The sequence below is a fragment of the Octodon degus genome, unplaced genomic scaffold (assembly GCF_000260255.1).
Source record: "Octodon degus isolate 3935 unplaced genomic scaffold, OctDeg1.0 scaffold00340, whole genome shotgun sequence".
NCBI classification, from domain to species: Eukaryota; Metazoa; Chordata; class Mammalia; order Rodentia; family Octodontidae; genus Octodon; species Octodon degus.
Window position 1 is genome coordinate 520,842 of NW_004524916.1, and position 10,327 is coordinate 531,168.

Genomic DNA, 10,327 nt, shown 5'->3' on the forward strand with positions numbered 1-10,327 from the left:
TCTTTCCTTCTTTCGTTTTTTCCTCTTCCCAGTTGTTTCTTCCCTATGAACACTTTTTCCTTTTCCAGTGTGTATTGTATCTTTGAGATTTTATTTACTCTTTCAGGTTCTTACATTAGGGATACAATACCATGTTTGCACATACAGGTCTGATTTATTTTACTTATGAATACAGTTTCTAGTTGCATCATTTACCTATACAACCTTTGAGTTTATCATTTTATAGCCAAGTAATACTCTATTGTATAAACATCCCCATCTTTTTTTTAAATCTCTTCCTCAGTTGATGTGTATTTGATTGTTTCCCAGGATTAGTTATGACAAATTGTACTGCTATAAACATGGGTGCACGTATATTGCTGTGGTATGATGTTTTCAGTTCTTCTGGAAAGATACCCAAGAGGGCTGTAGCTGGGTTGAATGGGACTTCCCATCCCAGTTTTTTGAGGAATCTCCACACCACTTTCCACAATGGCTTTGCCAGTCTACTCTCTTGTCTTTTGATGAGTTTTACTATATTAAAAATTGCCGCATTCTTCCAGCAATCATTACTTTTCAAACAAGATAAAATCCTAGGTCCTTAATGTGACACTGAAAATCTTATGCAACCTGGTCTTTTTTTTCCTTCAATATTTTCCTCAGTTTCTCTCCTATTCGCTTTGCATTAGCTACTTAAGGACATCGCAGATAATTTCCCAACTCACGACTAAGTGTTTTCTATCACAAGAATTGTGTCACCCTAGTTATGAAGGTAGTGTGTACCACTTAAACTTCTTTACAGCTTCCTTGAAATGTCACTCTCTGAGGAAGCCCTAATAAAAGAAGCATAACTTGAGAGTGCACCACCACCTTTCCATTGTATTTTTTCCTCATAGCCACTATTTAAAAGCTAACATTCCCGTGAATAATGCAAATTTATTATATACATACTCATTGGGACACAATTCAGTCAAAAAGAAAGAAAATCCTTTCACCTGTGACAACATGAATGGTACTGAAAACAATTGTGTAAAGTGAAATAAGCCTGGCACAGGAAGACAGGTGCATATGATCTTAATCATATGTGGAATGTAAATCTTTGATCTTATAGAAATTGAGTACAAGGATGGTTACCGAAAGTGAAGTGCAGTAGGGTGCAGAGAGGAGTGGGAAAAGGTGAAACAGTGGGTCTCAAGTTAATACTAGACAAGACCAAGGAGCTCAATGTGTTATTGTATAACAGGGTGGCTACTGGTAACAATCTTGCACTGTACATTTCATTAAACTAGATGAACATATTTTACTATATTTTCATAAGGAAATGATCTTTAAAGAGATTGGTGTGTTTAGTTGGCTTAAACATTGAACTAAGTTTGCATGCATGGTAATATTGTATCTTTGACATGGGAATGTTTCATTTTGTGTTTTTATTTGCCAGCTAAAATGAATGTATATTAAATATTTGAATGCATGTATATTTTTAGCAGGATGTGTATAAATAGAACACAAATCTGAACATCTGCAAATCAATAAGCTGTGATAAAATAGAAGTGATCATCTGTGAAATAAAATATACAATGACAAAATATCCATTGGTATTGACAATTACAGGTAGACAACCTATAGACTAGTATAAATGATCAAACAATACAAGAAGCAACAATTAAAAACAGTATAGCTTAAATGGAAATTTAAATAATTTTTAGGATAATTATGACTCTGGCAACACACAAAGTGAATTAATATAGATGGTGGTTGGAGATGGGGACTGACATCCATCCAGCTCAACACCTTATCTGTGGGGTTGGCTGCCACCGCAGAGCAATCCGACAACATTCTTAAGTCTGGGCCATGGAAGTAAAATCAATTTGTCAAGACTTAGTAAGAAACGTTTCAGTGCACATTGGTAATTCTAGAAAGGAAATACAAAAGAAAATAAAATACCATTGGCAGGTTAATGTGCAAACATGTTTTTTTTTTTTTTTTTAACTTCATATCTTCAGGTAGTTTGCTTCATACACAGCATTGCCTGACACCCACCACCCACACGTCATGGTTGTCTTGCCATCACTGTCAACTGCTGCTGAAGGAGGGTGTCCCTCCCCCCAACCCCCACACACTTGATGGTTCTGTCCAGGGTAGCTAAAGTGCATCGCCTAGATGATATGCACTGACAATCACAGAGCCCTACAACCACTTAGCTGATGGCTCCTGTTCTGCTCAAGGGCTGCCCTTCCAGCGGGGATCTCGAGCCTGGTAAATTAATAAATTAATCTCACTGAGCCCCTGGCTACACATGCTGCTGGTATTCAGGATTCTCTTTCAGGCATACTTTTCACCATGACCATTAAGAATTCGTGGAGGCAGAAGCCATCAGTTAAACATTCCTCTAGGATTAAAAACAGAAGTTCTCTCCAGCTGACTGACTTGGCCAGAAGATGGACCCCTGATTGACAGCAAGGTCAAGGCTGGGGTCCGGGTCCCACCATCACCAGGAAGACAGTGCTGTGGTGGGGAACGACCCTGACCTCGCCCCCAGGGACCAGCCCTCCCAGCTGCACATACTCCTTTGGGCACTCCATTCCTCCTGGGAACCGAGGTTTTAGCAAAGGGAGCTCAGGGCACCTTCCCAGGGCTCACATCCAATCATTAAAGTAGACTTAAAAAAACACAGAATCCTCCTGAGAATGATGGGAGTCAGGGACAGTGGTGAGGCCTCGCCCACCCTGCCAGGCCTTCGGTGCCCCCACTCACGCCTCCGGACACCATGTGGGACTCCAGGTGGGGCTCAAAGGATGTGCATGTGGCAGGAAGGCCCCAACAGGCTAGGGAAGATTTTACTTGTGCCAGTTTTCCAAAATAGTGGCAATGTGGATAGATTGGCACTAAAGACTCTCTTGGTTTTTTTTTTTTTGAGTGAGGATGCTGGGGATCAAAACCTCACACCTGCTAGGCAGTGCTGGACCACTGAGCTCTCTCCCCAACTTAGGGCACTTCTTTTAAATGTGGATTACTGTGCCTTCTAATCATCTTTCTCCCCACTTCCCCCTTCTTCCCCCTCCCTTTAATTTTGTTTTGTTGTTTTTGAGACAGGGCTCCCTATTCCAGGCTGGCCTCGAACTCAAAGCAACATTCCTGCATCGGCCTCCTGGGATGGCAGGCATGCGCCACCACACCCAGCTTCCCCTGCTTTTTTCCCGGCAGTTGCTTTTGGGACAGATAGGAATCAAGTGAGAGAATGAAGAGTCCTCTCCACAGGCATCATCCTGTAGCAATGCCACGCTGCAGTAGTTAGGCCTTCATTGTCTTGGTAGTGGTCAAGATAAGACAACATGGCTCCCGGAGAAGTGGCAGCCCAAAACGAGGCTGGAGGTATTTTTAATCAATTAGCCAAGTAGGGGGAAGAAAACTGGAGAGATTTTAGGGTCAAAAAAGAAATCCATCCTTTGGGTTTTTAAAAACCTGAAGTGGGGGGAGGATACAGGACGATGACGACAACAAACCTGGAGAAATTCCTTCATTAATCCACATTTAAAAGGACTCTGAGCTGGTTCTGGTTTCTTGGTGACAGCAAAGGGGGGTTCTGAATAAGCTGGAGATCAGGTTCCTCACAAAGCAGCTAGGTCAAGTGGATGGATAAATCTGATCTCCTGCAGTCCCCAGTGTCCCCGATTCCCATAACCTCTCAGACCTGTGGGGCACAGTGGTTCTGATTCAGCCTCAGAGATGGGAAGGTGCTGGTCACTTCCTCCGAGCCTGGGCCTGGTTGCTCTGTCCGTTCTGGTGCTGCTGCTTCACTTGGGCCCAGTGATCTTTACAGGAACCTGGTCGTTCTCATCCGGGGTCTGGTCTCTTGGCACCACCACCTCCACCACCATCAAGTTCTGCAACTCGACCACAGTTTTGCCGCTCTTGCGAATGACCCGGCCCACAGTGCAAGCTGGCACCTTTATGGGGGTCTCCAGCTTGACTTCCTCCTTGGGACCGAAGAAATTGTCCTCTTCCAGTTTGCTGTAGATTTTTCCCTGAGCCTCGAACTGGGCCTCTGGTGGTCCACTGATGATGACCACTCAAATCTGGGAATCAAACGTCTCCAGTGGTGCAATCTTGATGGAGGTGCTGGAGAAGCATGACAGCCGCTTGAAGTTCTGGCCCCTCTTGCCGATGACACTGGCCACGTTCTGGACGGGGATGAACACCTGGACCATCTCCTGCTGCAGGGCCTTCATGAAGGAACTGCAGGGAGCAGCCCCCATGACACTGCTGGGAGGTGGTGGGACGGCACTGGATGAGGCCAGAAAAGCCCCACAGTAGCCAGGTTGAGGCTGGGATCAGGTGCGAATGCAGGCTCAAGGAGGCCACGTCGTTCTCAAAGGCTTCGCGGACTTTCTTCATGATCTCCTGCTCTGCCCGACAGCAGTTCTCAATGGCGCCCTTCACTGTGGTGGTCCTCTCGGATGTACAGCGTGAGGTCCTGCAGCGAGGAGATGGTGATCTTCGTGTCCACGTCCTGCTCCACTTTCTTCAGGTTGTGCCCTTCCTTGCCAATGAGATGCCCCACGAAGTTATTATGGGCCAGGATCTTCAGGGGGACCTCGTCGGCCCTCTTGGTGTCCTCGGCCTCCTTGTGCATGACCTCCAGGACCATCCTGCAGGTGGAGGAGCAGCCCTTGGGGGTGGAGCGTGCGCTGAGGGCTTTCTCTGCTGTGCCCGCCTTCTCTGTCTTGCGCACATCGATCTTGCACTGGGTCTGCTTGGTGATGTTGCGGAGGGTGGGCCTTTCTTGCTGACGATGGCACCCAAGTGCTGGGTGTGAACCAGGAGCCGGAGCCAGATGTCCACCTGCTGCTTCTTGGCCGGGCACCCGCGGCCACCGGCGAGCCCTGGCAGGGATGACACCGGGAGCGGAAGCCGCCCTGGGGCCAGTACCCGGGGCCCTGCGCGATCTTCTGGGTGGGGATGTAGGAGACCTTGAGGGCGTGGTTCTCTTTCTGGAAGCCCTTCAGCTTTCTGACGGCTTGCTCTGTCTGCTCTGGGATGGAGCAGATCACGTTCACCACGCGGTCTCGCTCTCCTGCTAGCTTGCTCGCAGCATCCCACCGTGCCGTACTGGGCCAGCAGGCTGTCCGGCACCTCCCACCGCAGCTGGGGCTGGATGTTTCAGAACTAGTTCTTTCGACTCGTTTGTTTTGGGATCCGAATGCTCATTCTCTAGGCGTTTTCCTTGTAGTTCCACTTTCCCCGAGAAAGTTTCAAAGGCCTTCATGGCCCAGCGCTCCTCCAGGCAGTCGACAAAGGCGTAGCACAACTTGACCGGGAACGGGCCGCTGGGGAGATCTTGTGCTCCGCAAACACCTTCTCCAGGCCGTCGGGGCCACGCTGTCCTTGAGGTTGCCCATGTACAGCTTGTGCACGGTGGTGGCGTGGTCCCCGGTGAGACAGAGAGAGGGCGCGGGCAGCCCAGCTGCAAACTGTCTTGCACCCCGCGCAGCACCTTGCAGGTCTGGGCAGAACCCGGCCTGGGTGCGCGGGGCGGCAGCGGAGCGTTGTTTTGGTACTTTTTGATGGAGTCATTAAAGTACAGTAAGTTTCATACTCTGATTCCACGGGGCTTTCATGACACCTTGTTAAACGACAAAAATGAGATGCAAAACATCTACTGCAAATGAACCTTGGTAAAGTAAACCTGCTATTTACGTTTGTGGGTTTATTAAATAAACATACTTGTAGAGATTGTGTGTACACTTGTGATATATGCTTGACACATTGTTCTTAATTATATGTGAAATGATAAATAGCAAAGGTAAAGAGTAACCAAAAAGAAAATACCATATGTAATATTATTTTATTGATCTGTTTTGTAATCATATGCACATGTATTTGTATGATATTTTAAAATAAAAATAAAAAGTACTCAGGGAAAATATATAAATATTAATATTAAATATTGTTAAATATTATAGATGATAATAACAACTATACTTTGAAGTAGCCAGTTGTCTTAGGAAATATATTTAAATAAATGAATAAATATCAATGAATAAATACCAAAGATGGTGAGAGAGCAGAAAAAATATGAGATATTTGGAAAGGAAGACAATATAGACAGCTTAAATCTACATATATGCATATATATATCTATAGCTATATATATATATACATATATATATATTAATATGACATTCGCTAATTATATAAAATATTCTTTCTATCCCATTCCAGAGAGTGCATTGGGTCTTTTACATTAGGAGAATCTGGTTCTATAATTTAAAATATTTAATTAAAAATAAAACAACTTAAAATTTAGGAAAGAACTGTAACAACAACATGCATCAAACAAACTGTAGTCATTTCTCTTGGCATGAGCAGACTTTTAAAGTTATATTTATAAATCCTTGTATTACAACTCAACACATTCCTCATCATTAAAAAAATCTGTTGTGGGGGCTGGCAAGATAGCTCAGTGGACTAGAGCACCCACTTAGGCAAGCTCAGGCAAGCGCAGGGACCCTGGTTCCATCCCTGGCACCACATGCTGTACTAGCTCTGCCCTCTGGGTGGGCCAAGCCAGCCACAGAGTCTGGGCATAGTGTTGCATCACTGTAATCCCAGTGCCGGGGAGGCTGAAAGCAGGAGGGTTCCCCTGAGTCCCAACTTCGTAGTGAGATTCTATAACAATCAAATACATTAAAATAAATAAATATTTTTAGAACTTTATTCTGATTGGGACACAGAAGACTGTGAAACCCCAGCAGGGGTGTGGGCTGCCACATGGGGCAAAGAATAATAATGGGCCAGATGGGGAAGAAAGAAATCTGATAAGGGACCTATTTGTTGGCAGAAGAATGTAAAATCAGAGTGTATGTGACTGAGACTGCTCAAGAGGTTCAGATGAGCTGATGAAATAGAGAGTATGTTTAGTTCTAATCATCAAAAACTTTCAGAAAGAACAGAAATCTTAAATCAGGAATGGAAACAAGTGTGGGGTACAGCCTGTGCACATCATGACCTCCGGTTTGGGGACTAGAGACTTGGATTTTCCAACACAAGTCATCCCATTAAAGACCCAGAATGCAAGAGTGCAGTCTCCTCAGTATGTATTCTTGGTCTCCTCTCCAACAGAAGTTCATGGTAGAAGATGAAACTGTTTTACGTAACATTCCTTACATGGGGGATGAGGTTGTAGACCAGGATGGTACTTTCATTGAGGAACAAATGAAAAGCTATGGTGGCAAAGCCCATGGAGATCCAGAGTGTGGGTTTATAAATGATGACATTTTTGAGGAGTTGGTGAACGCTCTGGGTCAGTACAACGATGATGGCGATGAGGACATTGGAGATGACCCTGAGAATAGCGAAGAAAAGCAGAAGGAGCTGGAGAATCGCCGAGACAAGAAGGAAAGCTGCCCACCTTGAAAATTTTCTTCTGATGAAATTTTTGAAACCATTTCCTCAAAGTTTTCAAATGAGGGCACAGCAGAAGAGCTAAAGGAAAGATGTAAAGAGCTCACCGAGTAGCAGCTCCAAGGTGTACTTCCTCCCTCAGCGTAGACAGACCAAAGGGTAAGTCTGTGCAGAGGGAGCACGGCTTACATTTGTTTCATACACTTTTCTGTCAGCATGTTTTAAATATGACTGCTTCCTACATTCTTTACATGCAACACCCAATAAAAACAAGCAGAAAAAAGACAGAACCAACTCTGGATAATAAGCCTTGTGGACCGCAGTGTTAGCAGCTCTTCGAGGGAGCCAACGGGTTTGCTGCTGCCCTCACCACGGAGCATATTAAGACCCCGCCCAAGCGCCTCAGCGGCCCCAGGCAGGCCGGCTCCCTAACAACAGCAGCTGGCCCAGCATCCCCACCATCAGAGTGCTGGAGTCCAAGGACACCAACAGCGACAGAGAGACAAGGACTGAAACTGGGGGAGAGAACAACGATAAAGAGGAGGAGGAAAGTAAGGATGAAACCTCAAGCTCCTCCGAAGCAAATTCTAGGTGTCAAACCCCAATAAACATGAAGCTGAATATTGACCCTCCTAAGAACGCGGAGTGGAGCGGAGCTGAAGCCTCCATGTTTGGGGTCCTCATTGGCATTTACTACGGTAATTTCTGACGCAGACAGGAGTGTGAATTTAGAGTCAAGGAGTCCAGCATCATCACACCTGCTCCTGCCGAGGAGGTGGACACCTCTCCAGAGAAGGAGAAGAAGAAGAAGGGGAGGAGGAGGGGGAAGAAGGAGAGGAAGGGGGAGGGGGAGGCGGAGGGGGAGGGGAGGCTGCATAAACTGTGGGCTGCACACTGCAGAAAGATACAGTTGACAAAGGATGGCTCCTCTAACCATATTTACAACTATCAACCCTGTGACCATCCAAGGCAGACTTATGACAGTTCGTGCCCTTGTGTGATAGCACAAAATTTTTGTGAAAAGTTTTGTTACTGTAGTTGAATGTCAGCATCGCTTTCCCGGATGCTGCTGCAAAGCCCGATGCAACAGCAAGCAGAGCCCATGCTACCTAGTGGTCCGCGAGTGTCACCTGGACCTCTGCCTGACGTGCGGAGCTGCGGACCACTGGGACAGCAAAAATGTGTCTTGCAAGAACTGTAGCATCCAGCGGGACTCCAAAAAGCATTAATTTCTGGCACCGTCAGATGTAGCAGGCTGGAGGATTTTTAGCAGAGATCCTGTACAGAAAAATGAATTCATCTTTGAGTACTGTGGAGATATTGTATCTCAAAATGAAGCAGACACAAGAGGTAAGATGTATGATAAATACATGCGCAGCTTCCTGTTCAACTTGAACAATGATTTTGTGGTGGACACACCTGCAAGGGTAACAAAATTTGTTTTGCAAATCACTGGGTAAGTCCGAACTGGCATACTTAAGTCAAGATGGTGAATGGCGACCACAGAATCGGAATCTTTGCCAAGAGGGCCATCCAACCTGGCGAAGAGCTCTTTTTCAATTACAGGTACAAACAGGCCGATGCCCTGAAGTACGTGGGCATCGAGCGGGAGATGCAAATCCCCTGACCTGCGTGCTGCCTTCTCTTCTCCTCCACCAAGAGGCTGCCTTAGTTGCAGAAACTGAGTACTGTGGGCAACGTGGAACAAAAATGCAAAGTACCATAGCTGCAATTGATAGTAACAAGTTTAAAAGCAAACTTTTTTTGCCTTCTCACCACACACAAGGTATTTGGTACTAGTGAGATTTAGCAATAATGCAGCATAGTACATTTTCCAACTCTGACCAAGTATACTTAAACTTCAAAAAAAAAAAAAAACCCTCTATTCTGTCTCCACTGACAAGTGGAGTGATTTTATTTATTTATTTATTTATTTGTTATATTTTAGAGAAGTGTCTTCAGGGTGTACAAGGTCTCACTACTAGATCAGATTCATGGTGATCCGCCGGTTTACAGCCTCCCAAGAGCTGGGATAACAGGTGCTCGCCACCATGTCCAATCTCTATTGCCTTCTTAGTGTGCCCCATGGGGTAGAGCAGACCCAGGGATCGAACGTTTGGCCCCTGCCCCTGCTTGAAGGTGCTTTAATCTGCTGAACTGTTTGGCCAGCCCTGACAAGTGGATTTAAAAGTAAACTGAACACTTTTATTTAAAAAAATTATTTATATCAAAAACATATCTTCTCCAGATAGCTCAGCAGACTAAAGCACCTACTTCGGCAGACCACAGAGGCTGGGGTTTGAGCCCAGGCATGCTGTGCCGGCCCCGACCCCAAGGTGAGCAGAGATAGTGATAGAGACTGGGCGTGGTGGCATGTGCCTGTAATCTCAGCACTTGGGAGACTGAAACCAGGAGAATCACTATGAGTCCAATCTATGTAGTGAGACCCTGTACACCCTGTAGACCCTGTCCTAAATTTAAAAAAATAATAATAAATAGATACAAAAATAAAATATTTTTTCTGAGTGTCAATTCACAAAATAGTCCATGTATGATTAAGTGACAATCTTATTACCGTTTAGAAATCAGTAAGACTATTGCATTCTGAACCCATCAGTTCAGTACATTATTGTTCAATGGACCAAATGCAAACATAATTAGCAAGATCTAGAACTAGTGTTCAATCATGAAAGAATGGCATTGTAATTCTTGTTGCTTAGGTAGTTGATTTGTTCAAAGACACACACAGTACATGAGAAAGTGTCATGCTGCTATGAAATTTTCCATAATACTTGGGAACACACCCAGCTAATCCACTTCTGTCTGTTCTATTAATGATTAATTAGCTTCAAAAGGCCAGTACATTAAGGGTCACATTTAAATTCACAAGCAAGCCACGTGAAGCTGCAGTGAATCTGATTCTTTCTAGCTTATGTTACTCACA

General features: G+C 45.0%; 2 pseudogenes; one reads left to right on the plus strand and one right to left on the minus strand.

Annotated features, from left to right (window-relative positions):
• Nucleotides 1–3,773: 3,773 nt before the first annotated feature.
• LOC101568160 lies at nucleotides 3,774–5,746 on the minus strand (annotated as a pseudogene).
• Nucleotides 5,747–6,511: 765 nt separating this feature from the next.
• On the plus strand, nucleotides 6,512–9,010 carry LOC101568562 (annotated as a pseudogene).
• The last annotated feature ends 1,317 nt before the right edge of the window (nucleotides 9,011–10,327 follow it).